The sequence below is a fragment of the Cherax quadricarinatus genome, chromosome 9 (genome assembly GCF_038502225.1).
Source record: "Cherax quadricarinatus isolate ZL_2023a chromosome 9, ASM3850222v1, whole genome shotgun sequence".
Classification (NCBI taxonomy): Eukaryota; Metazoa; Arthropoda; class Malacostraca; order Decapoda; family Parastacidae; genus Cherax; species Cherax quadricarinatus.
In genome coordinates, this window is record NC_091300.1 from 36,707,952 (window position 1) to 36,725,822 (window position 17,871).

The following is a 17,871-nucleotide window of genomic DNA, read 5'->3' on the forward strand; positions in this document are numbered from 1 at the left end:
AATCAAACAACTTCTCACAGGTTCCATATTTTTTTAAAACTAAAGGAAATACTGGTTATAGAAACAGAAATGGATGTATCATAGTCAAGGAGAGAGAAAGGGAGAGAGAGAGAGAGAGAGAGAGAGAGAGAGAGAGAGAGAGAGAGAGAGAGAGAGAGAAATAAGGTAAACATTCCGCACATGGCTCTGTGTTCAGTCAGCTGTTAATTAGACTAAAGATTAACAACCTAACTTAACATTTTCATGAAACGCAAAACTCTACCAACATCTCCATAATTTCTGACTTAACCGTAGCCCCACTTGACTTTGAAGAAGCCATCGTCAACACCTCATGCTCATGTGTGGAATTTCGAATTAACAAAAGAAAAAAAAACACTTATCACAGACATGCCTTAGAAATCCAATGATTACTGAGAGTTCTGACACAGCAGTCATCCCAAAGTCACAAATTCACAGATACAACGCCATGAAGACTGTACTGAAGCAAAAACTCTACATAGCACTAAAGTCTAACATTATCGAAATCTTTGAGTTGCGAAGATTGCTAAACATATGAAATCAAAACAGTTGCACAACCCAGGGCAACATGGTTTTAGAACAAGTCGCTCCTGCCTCTCGCGTGGTTTTGAATCTACTGGAACACAAACAATTCTTCGACAAGTGTGTTGGGGTTGCAATAACACGCAATATACATGCTAAAAACATTACTGGAATAGTAGGTAAATGAGCATTCAGCTTTCTAACAAATGAAACTCAGAGTAATTATCAACAGTATATAATCAAAAGATGCAATACTGAAAAGCACTTTTTCCACAAGGCACAATACTCGCCCCAATTCTATGATTCTCATCAGAGATAAAAAAAATCTTACAAATGTATAATTCTTTGCAGACGATATGAGAAGCTGAATAAGAGTGGTATTCATCGAGGACACAAATCTCCAAGCCGATATTAAGAAATCTATTACGACTAAGAGGAAAGTGACAGATAGGCTGGATAACAAAAGCTTTCAAAACAACATATGTAAAGCCAACGATTATACTTGTCAAGGCACTTATATTCTCTAGAGCGGAATATTGCTGCACACTAACAGTCTAATGCAAGTGAAGTAAAGTTGCAGACCTCGAGAATTTTCACTGCCCTTAAAAATTCAGGCAATCACCTTTCATTGCCCATAACAGTTCAAACACCTTTTACTACCAGTATAAGGCCAGACAAACACCTGAAGTCCCTTAGACTGCACTATCTGGAACGCTGGCGAGAAAGATAAATCCTTCACTATACCTGGAAAATACTGGAGGGACTAGTTCCGAATCAGCCCACTGAAATTACTTTCTAGGAAAACAAAAGGCTCGGAAGTAGGTGCAAAATATCCTTAATGAAAAGCAGGATAATAACAAACATACTACGGACAAAGTGTGTGTAAATTATCTAGCGACTTTCCACAACGTTTAAAACACACGCCAAGTAATTAGGCAACAATAGCACATTTTTTAACAGCTCATAAAAATAAACAAATGGTGTCATCTGATTAGGCCTATGCGCAGTGATCCTAAATGAATAGATAAACCAAAAAAAAGTGTATCCTATTTTCTTTACTCTACAAAAAAATTACATACTACAAAGAATATGAGAATATGAGAACAGTAGTAGTCAGACGACGCAACAACTTTCAGACTAATCTTGCCGGTTATCCTTCACTGTTGCTACCACTGAGGAAGACTAAGGGTTGTTGCACTCTTGTGAACGATGACTGCATTCTCAATCAGTTCAGAAAGTTTCTCTATAAATTGAACGATATAGGTGGTGCTGCAGGAACGATTTGTGGTATTGTTCCTTCACAGCTCGACCGTGAGGAACAGGATAACACACATGAACACCTTGTACGTAGAGTGCCACGGCGCATGGAAAAGTGGCGAAAATTAACCATGGCAAAGTCATTGCCATCAGGTTATCCATCTCCTGATGGCACTGGGTAATGGATAACCTGGGAGACTAGGGAATAAAGACACTGATAGCAAAGGATCCTTTTAATACAAAGTGTCACCGAAGGCTAGGCTTTATCAAGAACACATGAAAGAACTACTTTATAAGGCAAATAAGAACCGCGAGGTCAGACTGGGAGAAAGACATGTCACACACAAAGTCAATGCGAGAGGTCACATACAATGTCACTGCGACAGCAGGTCACACGAGGTCATAAATTGCAAGTAGTAGTCTGGTGAGATAAGGTATTAGTAGCAGCAGGGCGGGGCAGGAACGTAAGATGACAAGTTTATATTTATTATCTGAATCATGCACAGTGTGAGTAATAATGTCCAGCCAACATGTACATTCCACTGTTTCACTCCATGGTTTTGGGGAGGCGGATCACTGCTGCTTCCAAAATTCTGCGTCTGGCTCCTGTCGTTCTGCGTCTGGCTCCTGTCGTTCTGAAGCATATTTATGTTGATGTAACTCATCTTTATTGAGGAAACTGCGCTCTCCTTGAAGAACAGGACAGTCCATAACTTGAGTCGATGTGAGAATGAGTAGGCTGTATTCTACTCGATGGACTCACTGATTACCTCATTCTCCTCCTGTTCTTGCGTTGATTTGTGGCGAAATCCTTGCACTGAAGCATATTTATGTTCCTGAAGGCGTGTCTGAAGGCCTCTACTTGGAGGCTGTTAAACCGTATGTACATTACTGTGCTTATATACTTCCCAACTATTTTTTTTTTCAATATTAAAGTAAATAGAATAATGGAAATAAAACCTGTTTTTTTTTATCTATTATACCCAGTCTGATGACGCCAGCTGGTGTTCATTTTAACAATATTTTAAATGGTTCGAATTTTCCCTCATTTACAGCAGTTTTCTTATTTAAAAAAAAAAGTTGTCATGACTTATGAAATGATCCTCGTATTAGTAATACCACAACTGTACAGCAAGACTTTTGCAAACTTTGGTAAATTTAATATGAAAACGTTTCACCTACACTTGGATTGATGAACTGCTTGGTGAGTGAAACATTGCACTGATAAAGCACATGGTGAGCAAACAATGGATTGATTAAAGCACCTAGTTAGTGAAACATTGGTGGGTGAAACAGTACATTGATAAAACCCCAGGTGGATGAAACATTGTATTGATAAAGCTCCTGTTGGCTGAAACATTGTGCTGATAAAGCTCCTAGTGAGTGAAACATTGTAATGATAAAGCTCCTGGTGAGTGAAACACTGTAACGAATGCCTCTCTATAACGTTCAATATACAGAAGTGAAGTGTGCTTCAACTAAGAATCAAGACCATCTGACTTAAAAGATCTTTTGATACTGTAAACAAAACTTACACTTTTCTTCCTACACCTTGTAAGGTCACCCACATTAATCAGCTTTGCATACAGGAAGGTCACTGACCTCTATAAGACCATGTGTTAATGGTTAGGAGTGGAAGTAGTCAGTGGGTTTCTGAGTAACAACGGGAGTGCAGGTCGAGTGTTGATCCTATCAACTGTTGGGACTATATGCGAGTATTATATCCTGAAATTATTCTCAGCTTACGTATCTCCACATTCCCTCTCTCTGGATATATATATATATATATATATATATATATATATATATATATATATATATATATATATATCGTGCCGAATAAGTAAAACTGGTCAATTAGCAAGAACTCACTTAAAATTCAGTCCTTTCTAAAATTTTCTCTTATGCGTTTAAAGATATATTTCTTCATTTGTGTATAAGTAAAAACTTAATAATTTTGTGCCAAATAAAATCTTAGAAAACTTACCTAACCTTATTATAACAAGCACAATTTAATTTAGCCTAACCCAACTAAATATATTTTACTTAAGTTTACAAGAATTTAATAATAAGCACAATGAAATATATTTTTTTCGTTAGTGTTACGCTTTTGACCGCGTAACACTAAAGGCAGGCTGTTTACTCTTGCGTAACAGGAGTAAACAGCCTGCCCTTAGAATAGGCAGGATGTTTACTCCTAGGGGATACACAGCCTGCCTATTCTAAGGGCATTTATATTACTTAAAAGAGAAAAAGAAATCACTCTAGGGACAGCTTGTATCTTCACATTAAATGTGAAGCAAATTTATATGATCAATGTATTGTGAAGGACACAAACTCTCTCTCTCATATATATATATATATATATATATATATATATATATATATATAATATATATATTATATATATATATATATATATATATATATGTCGTGCCGAATAGGCAGAACTTGCGATCTTGGCTTAAATGGCAACGCTCATCTTGCCATATAGGACAAGTGAAAATTTGTGTATGCAATAATTTCGCCAAAATCATTCTGAACCTAACGAAAAAAATATATTTCACTGTGTCTGTTTGGTACTAAATTATTGTAAACGTATTTAAAATATATTTTGTTGGGTTAGGCTAAAATAAATTTTTCTTGTTATAATAAGGTTAGGTAAGTTTTCTAAGTTCCTTTTGGTGCAAAATTATAATTTTTTACATCAACATTAATGAAAAAATATATCTTTAAACGTATAAGAGAAAATTTTAGAAAGGACTTAATTTTAAATGAGTTCTTGCTAATTGACCAGTTTTACATATTCGGCACGACATTATATATATATATATATATATATATATATATATATATATATATATATATATATATATATATATATATATATAGGGAGGTACCACCTCTAGAACTGTTATAGGGACCCTCATCCCCAGAGAAAAGAATAAACTTGCTTCAGGGAAAACTCAAGGTTCTCCCTGAAGCTGTTTGAGAATTTTCTCCTACCACCCCCTATATTTTATGTATATTTTATTTAAAGACAAAATACATTGACAAAACATTCACAAAAATACGATAGAAAGTAAAACAATATAGGTGACTCAGAGCTACATCTGGAATACTTCGTCCAGCTCCCCGGCGGTGGGCCGCGTGCCCAGAATGCTGCAGGCATTTCCTCTCTGGATTGCAACACTGAGTCTCTGAAAGAGGAAGCTGGTCGCCCTGTGGTCCTTGGTTTCTATGATGAGCTTTTCACCCAGCTCTATTAGGAACTTTAGAGTACACTTGCCCCATGCTCCAAGGGTTTCCGACCCTATTGGGATGAAGTTATAGCATGGGGGAAGGTCTTCATATCTGCGGATCTTCTGGGTCTCCCTGTGGCTGGCAGCTCCACCCCCTTCCACTACGGAGTATGGCAAGTAGGTGTCTGCCAATGTGGCGGCACATGTGTAGTTCCAGGCAATCTGCTTTCCATCCTTCCACGGTAGCATAGTGGCTCCATCAGGACGCTTTTGACTTCCGTCAGACCTCTGCACTTGGGGTTCCCGTTGAGCTGGGCAACGGGCTGTGGCGAGGCTTCTCTTTATGATGTCATTGACCTCCTCATGCCTGGCATACTTCCCTTCTGCTGTGTGACACACGAGACCATGAAGTCCGAATTGATCAGCTGTCGCCCTGCCGCAAATACACCTATGTTCGGTGAGGATAGGGGCGGCTAGGCGAAGAGCAACACCAATCCGAATGGCCTGTGGGTCTAGTCGAGTGCCCAAGGAGGAATTGGGAACAGCTAACAGGAAATCTCCTGAGTGTGGTGCCTTCACTGCCAGGAGACGAGCTTTGTCCTTTCCTGAGGCATTGGAGAGCATTGTGTTGGCGATTTTTTCCATGATCGGTTTGTCCCAGTGGAACTGTTTGTGCTCTTTGGGAGGAGCTGGTCTACTGGAGGAATCTGTAAGGGTGTCCCACCGAATCGCTGCTTCAGTAAACCTGGGGTCTTGAGCTCCTACCATGTCTCTCAAGCGTTCGGGAACAATCTTCTTGACTAATGCACTGGAAGCCAAACACGAAGACAGAAAAGCAAGTAAAGCAACATGCATTGCTTTGCGCACCCCTATACCTCCCAGTCGCACTGGGAGGGTTGCCTGATCCCATTGCTGATCCTCTAGTGACAGGTTCAGTGCCTTATATATATATATATATATATATATATATATATATATATATATATATATATATATATATATATATATATATATATATAGTAACCACGAACAAGTGGTATTTAATCAATAACACTGCAACTAGCCGAGGATTCGAACCCATGTCATTTTATTCCCGCCTCATGGTGAACGAAAATCACATGACGCTCTAACTCACAGGGCCACGCAATCCTAGGACGACATGAGTTCGAATCCTCGACTAACCGCAGTGTTGTCACTGATTTTATATATACAGCATACAACCTACTCTACATACAAAATCACACATTACACCTTCACTCACTCACATTCGCTCACTAGCACACTGCTACTAGTGAGTAAAAAGCCTAAATATTTATAAACAGAGAGGCTCCATGACATCCCTTCTGTAGGCTGTTCAACCTGCAGGTTATACGAATACTCTCCCAAAACTTAAACAGGCCTCTGCACACTAGGGCCGTATAGGTAAACATGAGAGCACTTAAACCAATAAAATAACCTATAGTATAAACTTACAAAAAAAAAAAATCCCTTCAAACACCAAACCTTGACGTTTTAGGACAACTTTCTCCAGCTGCTGCCCTCTACGTACTGACTCAAAACACACCTCACTCTCCTCTCCTGGCCACTCTGATTGACCAGGAATAATACGCATCCTGTTTCAGAAGAAATCCCGGAAACTGACATATATGGAGCGTTTTTTATACAATATTCATTAATGCACTGCGTAATAAATACACTACGTAATAGTTAGGTTTCGAATGATTTTTACGAAATTATTGCATACACAAATTTTATATATATATACACATGTTGAAGAGAGTGATGAGTGATAGAAAACAGGGAAGTGAAAAACAAGTGGTGCTGATATTTGGGCCATTACAGAGGGTAATTAGTGATTAATTAGATCATTAATTAAGCCAGACTGGAGGTAGTCTGGGGCGCGACTCTTCCGAAAAAACAATGGATTGATATAACCTCGGATGAGCGAAACACTGGATTCACAAAACACCTGACGAGCGAAACATTGGATAAACCCCATGAAGGAAACACTGGATTGAGGTAACACCTGATGAGCGAAACACTGAATCGACATAACCTCAGATGAGGGAAACACTGGATACAGAATAAACCTGATGAGCAAAACATTGGATTGGCAAAAACACTCGATGAGTGAAACACTGAATTGACAATGCCTCTGGTGGGCTAAAAACTAGAGTGATAAAGCACCTGGTGGGCGAAACGTATAAAATTAACACTTTACAAGAAGAAACTTGTTAAGTTCCTAACCCACCTGACTGTGATCCCCACGTTCCAATTACGTGTGCCTAGCACCAACAGCCTGAAAGAGCAGACCATCAACAAGGAGACCTGGTCGGAGACCGGGACGCGGGGGCGATGACCCCCCTAGACTGAAAACGGGTAACCAATTAAACCCGTTAAAAATAATACCACTTTTAATTTAAAGTCGGTGCCGGATCAGCCAGGCTGTGGTTCGTACGTTGGACTACGTCCGGCCAGTAGTAACAGTCTGGTTGATCAGGTACTGATCCACCAAGATACCTGGTTGTGGACCGGGCCGCGGGGGCGTTGATCCCCGGAATACCCTCCAGGTACGTAGACTAACATATGTGTCAGATATTACTAATGACACCGGTAAACAGAAAAAAATCAGCCGACTCCTCCGTTAACAGAAGTACCAGACATCTTCCGTTAACAGAAGTACTCCAGCAAATTACAAGTTTCTGCAGTTAAAAAAACAGACTATATAACCAGCAAACAGACATGCCCAGGTAATAACAAGTCTCCCATTAACAATAATAGTTAATTCCTCCTGTTAACAGTGATACTTAATCCCTTCTGTTAACAGCAGCCGTTAACTCTTCAAAGTAACAAAGACACGATTCCACGTCGTTAACATGGCAGCAGAGGGCCCACTATTAACAGAATCATCAGAACAGCAGAATTCCCTCCGTTGAGAGTGGCAAAAGCTAAAGTTCCCGACTTCGTTAACAGGAACAGCAGCTTAGCACTCCACCTGTTAGCAGCATCCTTCTACTACTAACAGCACATCGAGATATAACAGTTACACAGCCCCTTTTAAACAGGAGCAGCAGCTGAGCTACCGTTAACAGTAAATCCACACTAAGCCCTCCCCCGTTGCTCTCAACAGGAGACCATCGATCACTTCACCGTTGGAGGACAAATATTGACTGACGAACAAGTCAATCTGGAAGTTTTCCGAGGATATTGTTGAGAAAATTTGGAGGCAGTAAAAGTATTGTGGCGTCTAACAAGAACCAGGAGTGAAGTACACCAACATTATGGCGTCTAACAAGAACCAGGAGTGAAGTACACCAACATTATGGCGTCTAACAAGAACCAGGAGTGAAGTACACCAACATTATGGCGTCTAACAGGAACCAGGAGTGAAGTACACCAACAACATTGTGGCGTCTAGCAGGAACCAGGAGTGAAGTACACCAACAACATTGTGGCGTCTAACAGGAACCAGGAGTGAAGTACACCAACAACATTAGGGCGTCTAACAAGAACCAGGAGTGAAGTACACCAACAACATTGTGGCGTCTAACAGGAACCAGGAGTGAAGTACACCAACATTATGGCGTCTAACAAGAACCAGGAGTGAAGTACACCAACAACATTGTGGCGTCTAACAGGAACCAGGAGTGAAGTACACCAACAACATTGTGGCGTCTAACAGGAACCAGGAGTGAAGTACACCAACAACATTGTGGCGTCTAACAGGAACCAGGAGTGAAGTACACCAACAACATTGTGGCGTCTAACAGGAACCAGGAGTGAAGTACACCAACAACATTGTAGTGTCTAACAGGAACCAGGAGTGAAGTACACCAACATTATGGCGTCTAGCAGGACCCAGGAGTGAAGTACACCAACAACATTGTGGCGTCTAACAAGAACCAGGAGTGAAGTACACCAACAACATTGTGGCGTCTAGCAGGACCCAGGAGTGAAGTACACCAACAACATTGTGGCGTCTAACAGGAACCAGGAGTGAAGTACAGCAACAACATTGTGGTGTCTAACAGGAACCAGGAGTGAAGTACACCAACAACATTGTGGCGTCTAACAGGAACCAGAAGTGAAGTACACCAACAACATTGTGGCGTCTAGCAGGACCCAGGAGTGAAGTACACCAACAACATTGTGGCGTCTACCAGGAGCCAGGAGTGAAGTACACCAACAACATTGTGGCGTCTAACAGGAACCAGGAGTGAAGTACACCAACAACATTGTGGCGTCTAACAGGAACCAGGAGTGAAGTACACCAACATTGTGGCGTCTAACAGGAACCAGGAGTGAAGTATTGTGGCGTCTAAGGAACCAGGAGTAAAGTACACCAACAACATTGTGGCGTCTAACAAGAACCTGGAGTGAAGTACACCTACAACATTGTGGCATCTAACAGGAACCAGGAGTGAAGTACACCAACATTATGGCGTCTAACAAGAACCAGGAGTGAAGTACACCAACAACATTGTGGCGTCTAACAGGAACCAGGAGTGAAGTACACCAACAACATTGTGGCGTCTAACAAGAACCAGGAGTGAAGTACACCAACAACATTGTGGCGTCTAACAGGAACCAGGAGTGAAGTACACCAACAACATTGTGGCGTCTAACAGGAACCAGGAGTGAAGTACACCAACATTGTGGCGTCTAACAGGAACCAGGAGTGAAGTACACCAACAGCATTGTGGCGTCTACCAGGAACCAGAGTGAAGTACACCAACAACATTGTGGCGTCTAACAAGAACCAGGAGTGAAGTACACCAACAACATTGTGGCGTCTAACAGGAAACAGGAGTGAAGTACACCAACAGCATTGTGGCGTCTACCAGGAACCAGGAGTGAAGTACACCAACAACATTGTGGCGTCTAACAGGAACCAGGAGTGAAGTACACCAACAGCATTGTGGCGTCTACCAGGAACCAGGAGTGAAGTACACCAACAACATTGTGGCGTCTAACAGGAACCAGGAGTGAAGTACACCAACAACATTGTGGCGTCTAACAGGAACCAGGAGTGAAGTACACCAACAGCATTGTGGCGTCTACCAGGAACCAGGAGTGAAGTACACCAACAACATTGTGGCGTCTAACAGGAACCAGGAGTGAAGTACACCAACAACATTGTGGCGTCTAACAGGAACCAGGAGTGAAGTACACCAACATTATGGCGTCTAACAAGAACCAGGAGTGAAGTACACCAACAACATTGTGGCGTCTAACAGGAACCAGGAGTGAAGTACACCAACAACATTGTGGCGTCTAACAGGAACCAGGAGTGAAGTACACCAACAACATTAGGGCGTCTAACAGGAACCAGGAGTGAAGTACACCAACAACATTGTGGCGTCTAGCAGGAACCAGGAGTGAAGTACACCAACAACATTGTGGCGTCTAGCAGGAACCAGGAGTGAAGTACACCAACAACATTGTGGCGTCTAACAGGAACCAGGAGTGAAGTACACCAACAACATTGTGGCGTCTAACAGGAACCAGGAGTGAAGTACACCAACAACATTAGGGCGTCTAACAGGAACCAGGAGTGAAGTACACCAACAACATTGTGGCGTCTAACAGGAACCAGGAGTGAAGTACACCAACAGCTTTGTGGCGTCTACCAGGAACCAGGAGTGAAGTACACCAACAACATTGTGGCGTCTAACAGGAACCAGGAATGAAGTACACCAACAACATTGTGGCGTCTAACAGGAACCAGGAGTGAAGTACACTAACAACATTGTGGCGTCTAGCAGGAACCAGGAGTGAAGTACACCAACAACATTGTGGCGTCTAACAGGAACCAGGAGTGAAGTACACCAACAACATTGTGGCGTCTAACAAGAACCAGGAGTGAAGTACACCAACAACACTGTGGCGTCTAACAGGAACCAGGAGTGAAGTACACCAACAACATTGTGGCGTCTAACAGGAACCAGGAGTGAAGTACACCAACATTATGGCGTCTAACAAGAACCAGGAGTGAAGTACACCAACAACATTGTGGCGTCTATCAAGAACCAGGAGTGAAGTACACCGACATTATGGCGTCTAACAAGAACCAGGAGTGAAGTACACCAACAACATTGTGGCGTCTAACAGGAACCAGGAGTGAAGTACACCAACAACATTGTGGCGTCTAACAGGAACCAGGAGTGAAGTACACTAACAACATTGTGGCGTCTAACAGGAACCAGGAGTGAAGTACACCAACAACATTGTGGCGTCTAACAGGAACCAGGAGTGAAGTACACTAACAACATTGTGGCGTCTAACAGGAACCAGGAGTGAAGTACACCAACAACATTGTGGCGTCTAACAGGAACCAGGAGTGAAGTACACCAACAACATTGTGGCGTCTAACAGGAACCAGGAGTGAAGTACACCAACAACATTGTGGCGTCTAGCAGGAACCAGGAGTGAAGTACACCAACAACATTGTGGCGTCTAACAGGAACCAGGAGTGAAGTACACCAACAACATTGTGGCGTCTAACAAGAACCAGGAGTGAAGTACACCAACAACATTGTGGCGTTTAACAAGAACCAGGAGTGAAGTACACCAACAACATTGTGGCGTCTAACAGGAACCAGGAGTGAAGTACACCAACAACATTGTGGCGTCTAACAAGAACCAGGAGTGAAGTACACCAACAACATTATGGCGTCTAACAGGAACCAGGCGTGAAGTACACCAACAACATTGTGGCGTCTAACAAGAACCAGGAGTGAAGTACACCAACAACATTATGGCGTCTAACAGGAACCAGGAGTGAAGTACACCAACAACATTGTGGCGTCTAACAGGAACCAGGAGTGAAGTACACCAACAACATTGTGGCGTCTAACAGGAACCAGGAGTGAAGTACACTAACAACATTGTGGCGTCTACCAGGAACCAGGAGTGAAGTACACCAACAACATTGTGGCGTCTAACAGGAACCAGGAGTGAAGTACACTAACAACATTGTGGCGTCTAACAGGAACCAGGAGTGAAGTACACCAACAACATTGTGGCGTCTAACAGGAACCAGGAGTGAAGTACACTAACAACATTGTGGCGTCTACCAGGAACCAGGAGTGAAGTACACCAACAACATTGTGGCGTCTAACAGGAACCAGGAGTGAAGTACACTAACAACATTGTGGCGTCTAACAGGAACCAGGAGTGAAGTACACCAACAACATTGTGGCGTCTAACAGGAACCAGGAGTGAAGTACACCAACAACATTGTGGCGTCTAACAGGAACCAGGAGTGAAGTACACCAACAACATTGTGGCGTCTAACAGGAACCAGGAGTGAAGTACACTAACAACATTGTGGCGTCTAACAGGAACCAGGAGTGAAGTACACTAACAACATTGTGGCGTCTAACAGGAACCAGGAGTGAAGTACACTAACAACATTGTGGCGTCTAACAGGAACCAGGAGTGAAGTACACCAACAACATTACAAACAAACAAAGAAAACGAAGTGAGAAAGTGGGAAGAGGAGCAGAGGAAAGAAAGAACTTAATGAAGCAAAGATGAATGAAACAGAGGAAGAAGAGAATAAATCAGAGGAAGAAGAGAATGAAACAGAGCAAGGATAGAATGAAACAGAGCAAGAAGAGAACGAAACAGAGGAAGAAGAGAATGAAGCAGAGGAAGAAGAGAATGAAGCAGAGGAAGAAGAGAATGAAGCAGAGGAAGAAGAGAATGAAGAGAAAGAGGATGAAGCAGAGGAAAAAGCAAGTGAGATAAAGAGAGAGAACGAAGCAGAGGATAAGACGAGAATAACGAAGAGAAGAATGAGGAGCTGAAGAAAGAGGAAGACAAGAATGACGAAGATCTGAATTAAAACAGAGGAAGAAAGAAAGAAAAATATAGTTTAATATGAATAGTAGAAGAACGAGAGGAAGAAAAAATATAAGAGAAAAAACTGGATAACGAGAAGAATTCAAAATAAAAAGTAATAGAATTAAAAAACATGAAAGAGAATCTAAAACTAATATTCATGTTCGGCCAACAGCAGGGAGAAGAAGGAGGGAGAAGAAGGAGGGAGAAGAAGGAGGGAGAAGAAGGAGGGAGAAGAAGGAGGAAGAAGAAGGAGGGAGAAGAAGGAGGGAGAGGAAGGAGGGAGAAGAAGGAGGGAGAAGGAGGGAGAGGAAGGAGGGAGAAGAAGGAGGGAGAAGAAGGAGGGAGAAGAAGGAGGGAGAAGAAGGAGGGAGAAGAAGGAGGGAGAAGAAGGAGGGAGAAGAAGGAGGGAGAAGAAGGAGGGAGAGGAAGGAGGGAGAAGAAGGAGGGAGAAGAAGGAGGGAGAAGAAGGAGGGAGAAGAAGGAGGGAGAAGAAGGAGGGAGAAGAAGGAGGGAGAAGAAGGAGGGAGAAGAAGGAGGGAGAGGAAGGAGGGAGAAGGAGGGAGAAGGAGGGAGAAGAAGGAGGGAGAAGAAGGAGGTAGAAGAAGGAGGGAGAAGAAGGAGGGAGAAGAAGGAGGGAGAAGAAGGAGGGAGAAGAAGGAGGAAGAAGGAGGGAGAAGAAGGAGGGAGAGGAAGGAGGGAGAAGAAGGAGGGAGAGAAAGGAGGGAGAGGAAGGAGGGAGGAGGGAGAAGAAGGAGGGAGAAGAAGGAGGGAGAGGAAGGAGGGAGAAGGAGTGAGAAGGAGGGAGAGGTAGGAGGGAGACGAAGGAGGGAGAAGAAGGAGGGAGAAGAAGGAGGGAGAGGAAGGAGGGAGAAGAAGGAGGGAGAAGGAGGGAGAGGAAGGAGGGAGAAGAAGGAGGGAGAAGAAGGAGGGAGAAGAAGGAGGGAGAAGAAGGAGGGAGAGGAAGGAGGGAGAAGAAGGAGGGAGAAGGAGGGAGAGGAAGGAGGGAGAAGAAGGAGGGAGAAGAAGGAGGGAGAGGAAGGAGGGAGAAGAAGGAGGGAGAAGGAGGGAGAGGAAGGAGGGAGAAGAAGGAGGGAGAAGAAGGAGGGAGAAGAAGGAGGGAGAAGAATGAGGGAGAAGAAGGAGGGAGAAGAAGGAGGAAGAAGAAGGAGGGAGAAGAAGGAGGGAGAGGAAGGAGGGAGAAGAAGGAGGGAGAAGGAGGGAGAGGAAGGAGGGAGAAGAAGGAGGGAGAAGAAGGAGGGAGAAGAAGGAGGGAGAGGAAGGAGGGAGAGGAAGGAGGGAGAAGAAGGAGGGAGAAGGAGGGAGAGGAAGGAGGGAGAGGAAGGAGGGAGAAGAAGGAGGGAGAAGAAGGAGGGAGAAGAAGGAGGGAGAAGAATGAGGGAGAAGGAGGGTGAAGAAGGAGTGAGAAGAATGAGGGTGATGAAGGAGGGAGAAGAAGGAGGAGAAGAAGGAGGGAGAAGAAGGAGGGAGAAGAAGGAGGGAGAGGAAGGAGGGAGAAGAAGGAGGGAGAAGGAGGGAGAGGAAGGAGGGAGAAGAAGGAGGGAGAAGAAGGAGGGAGAAGAAGGAGGGAGAGGAAGGAGGGAGAGGAAGGAGGGAGAAGAAGGAGGGAGAGGAAGGAGGGAGAAGGAGGGAGAGGAAGGAGGGAGAAGAAGGAGGGAGAAGAAGGAGGGAGAAGAAGGAGGGAGAGGAAGGAGGGAGAAGAAGGAGGGAGAAGAAGGAGGGAGAAGAAGGAGGGAGAAGAATGAGGGAGAAGAATGAGGGAGAAGAAGGAGGGAGAAGAAGGAGGGAGAAGAAGGAGGGAGAAGAAGGAGGGAGAGGAAGGAGGGAGAAGAAGGAGGGAGACGAAGGAGGGAGAAGAAGGAGGGAGAAGAAGGAGGGAGAAGAAGGAGGGAGAGGAAGGAGGGAGAAGAAGGAGGGAGAAGAAGGAGGGAGAAGAATGAGGGAGAAGAATGAGGGAGAAGAATGAGGGAGAAGAATGAGGGAGAAGAAGGAGGGAGAAGAAGGAGGGAGAAGAAGGAGGGAGAAGAAGGAGGGAGAAGAAGGAGGGAGAAGAAGGAGGGAGAAGAAGGAGGGAGAAGGAGGGAGAAGAAGGAGGGAGAAGAAGGAGGGAGAGGAAGGAGGGAGAAGAAGGAGGGAGAAGAAGGAGGGAGAAGAAGGAGGGAGAAGAAGGAGGGAGAAGAAGGAGGGAGAAGAAGGAGGGAGAAGAAGGAGGGAGAAGAAGGAGGGAGAAGGAGGGAGAAGAAGGAGGGAGAAGAAGGAGGGAGAAGAAGGAGGGAGAAGAAGGAGGGAGAAGAAGGAGGGAGAAGGAGGGAGAAGAAGGAGGGAGAGGAAGGAGGGAGAGGAAGGAGGGAGAAGAAGGAGGGGAGAAGCAGGATGGAGAAGAAGGAGGGAGAGGAAGGAGGGAGAAGAAGGAGGGAGAAGGAGGGAGAAGGAGGGAGAAGGAGGGAGAAGGAGGGAGAAGGAGGGAGAAGGAGGGAGAAGGAGGGAGAAGAAGGGAGAAGAAGGGAGAAGAAGGGAGAAGAAGGGAGAAGAAGGGAGAAGAAGGGAGAAGAGGGAGGGAGAAGAGGGAGGGAGAAGAGGAAGGGAGAAGAGGGAGGGAGAAGAGGAAGGGAGAAGAGGAAGGGAGAAGAGGGAGGGTGAAGAGGAAGGGAGAAGAGGGAGGGAGAGGAGGAAGGGAGAAGAGGGAGGGAGAAGAGGAAGGGAGAAGAGGAAGGGAAAAGAGGGAGGAAGAAGAGGAAGGGAGAAGAGGAAGGGAGAAGAGGGAGGGAGAAGAAGGGAAAAGAGGGAGGGAGAAGAGGAAGGGAGAAGAGGAAGGGAGAAGAGGGAGGGAGAAGAGGAAGGGAGAAGAAGGAGGGAGAAAATGGAGGGAGAGGAAGGAGGGAGAGGAAGGAGGGAGAAGAAGGAGGGAGAAGGAGGGAGAAGAAGGAGGGAGAAGAAGGAGGGAGAAGGAGGGAGAGGAAGGAGGGAGAAGAAGGAGGGAGAGGAAGGAGGGAGAAGAAGGAGGGAGAAGAAGGAGGGAGAGGAAGGAGGGAGAGGAAGGAGGGAGAAGAAGGAGGGAGAGGAAGGAGGGAGAAGAAGGAGGGAGAAGAAGGAGGGAGAGGAAGGAGGGAGAGGAAGGAGGGAGAAGAAGGAGGGAGAGGAAGGAGGGAGAAGAAGGAGGGAGAGGAAGGAGGGAGAAGAAGGAGGGAGAAGAAGGAGGGAGAAGAAGGAGGGAGAGGAAGGAGGGAGAAGAAGGAGGGAGAAGGAGGGAGAAGAAGGAGGGAGAAGAAGGAGGGAGAAGAAGGAGGGAGAAGAAGGAGGGAGAGGAAGGAGGGAGAAGAAGGAGGGAGAGGAAGGAGGGAGAAGGAGGGAGAAGAAGGAGGGAGAGGAAGGAGGGAGAAGAAGGAGGGAGAGGAAGGAGGGAGAAGAAGGAGGGAGAAGAAGGAGGGAGAGGAAGGAGGGAGAGGAAGGAGGGAGAGGAAGGAGGGAGAGGAAGGAGGGAGAAGAAGGAGGGAGAGGAAGGAGGGAGGAGGGAGAGGAAGGAGGGAGAAGGAGGGAGAGGAAGGAGGGAGAGGAAGGAGGGAGAAGGAGGGAGAAGGAGGAGGGAGAGGAAGGATGGAGAAGAAGGAGGGAGAGGAAGGAGGGAGAAGAAGGAGGGAGAGGAAGGAGGGAGAAGAAGGAGGGAGAGGAAGGAGGGAGAGGAAGGAGGGAGAAGGAGGGAGAGGAAGGAGGGAGAGGAAGGAGGGAGAGGAAGGAGGGAGAGGAAGGAGGGAGAAGGAGGGAGAGGAAGGAGGGAGAGGAAGGAGGGAGAAGGAGGAAGAGGAAGGAGGGAGAAGGAGGGAGAGGAAGGAGGGAGAGGAAGCAAGGAGGGAAGGGAAGGAGAGACAGAAAAGGAGAGTAAGAGGGAGGGAAGGAGAGTGGAAGATAAAGAAGAGAGAAAGTGGTACAGATAAATGGTATGGAATACCGATACGATGGAAAAATAAACACAAATACAGTATAATGCGATCCTTTATTAACAACGTTTCGCCCACACAGTGAGCTTCAAGTTACAACCAGATCCACCTGGATAAAGAGTACACGAGTATATATAGTGTGGAGAGTCAGGTGGAGAATGTTGGATTTAAGACACTCTCCACCTGACTCTCCACACTATACTCGTGTACTCTTTACCCAGGTGGATCTGGTTGTAACTTGAAGCTCACTGTGTGGGCGAAACGTTGTCAATAAAGGATGGCATTTTACTATGTTTGGTGTTTATTTTTCCAAGTAGTAAAGACTTTAAAGCACTGGAGCGAGGAGAGAGACGTCTCATACGTGATACTTGTGTCAGGTTCCTATGCCACACTACCATAACTTACTGGAGTGAGATACTAGTCTGAGATACTAGTCAGGTTACTAACCCGCGCACTACCATAACTTACTGGAGTGAGATACTAGTCAGGTTACTAACCCGCACACTACCATAACTTACTGGAGTGAGATACTAGTCAGGTTACTAACCCGCACACTACCATAACTTACTGAGATACTAGTCAGGTTACTAACCCGCACACTACCATAACTTACTGGAGTGAGATACTAGTCAGGTTACTAACCCGCACACTACCATAACTTACTGGAGTGAGATACTAGTCAGGTTACTAACCAGCACACTACCATAACTTACTGGAGTGAGATACTAGTCAGGTTACTAACCCGCACACTACCATAACTTACTGGAGTGAGATACTAGTCAGGTTACTAACCTGCACGCTACCATAACTTACTGGAGTGAGATACTAGTCAGGTTACTAACCCGCACACTACCATAACTTACTGGAGTGAGATACTAGTCAGGTTACTAACCCGCACACTACCATAACTTACTGGAGTGAGATACTAGTCAGGTTACTAACCCGCGCACTACCATAACTTACTGGAGTGAGATACTAGTCAGGTTACTAACCCGCACACTACCATAACTTACTGGAGTGAGATACTAGTC

At 44.9% G+C, this 17,871-nt stretch overlaps 1 protein-coding gene across 2 annotated transcripts in view; it reads right to left on the reverse strand.

The window, feature by feature from the left end:
• Fur2 (furin-like protease 2) overlaps positions 1-17,871 on the reverse strand; it is a 1,176,928-nt gene that overhangs the window by 658,657 nt on the left and 500,400 nt on the right. The gene's annotated exons all lie outside the window — the stretch shown is intronic.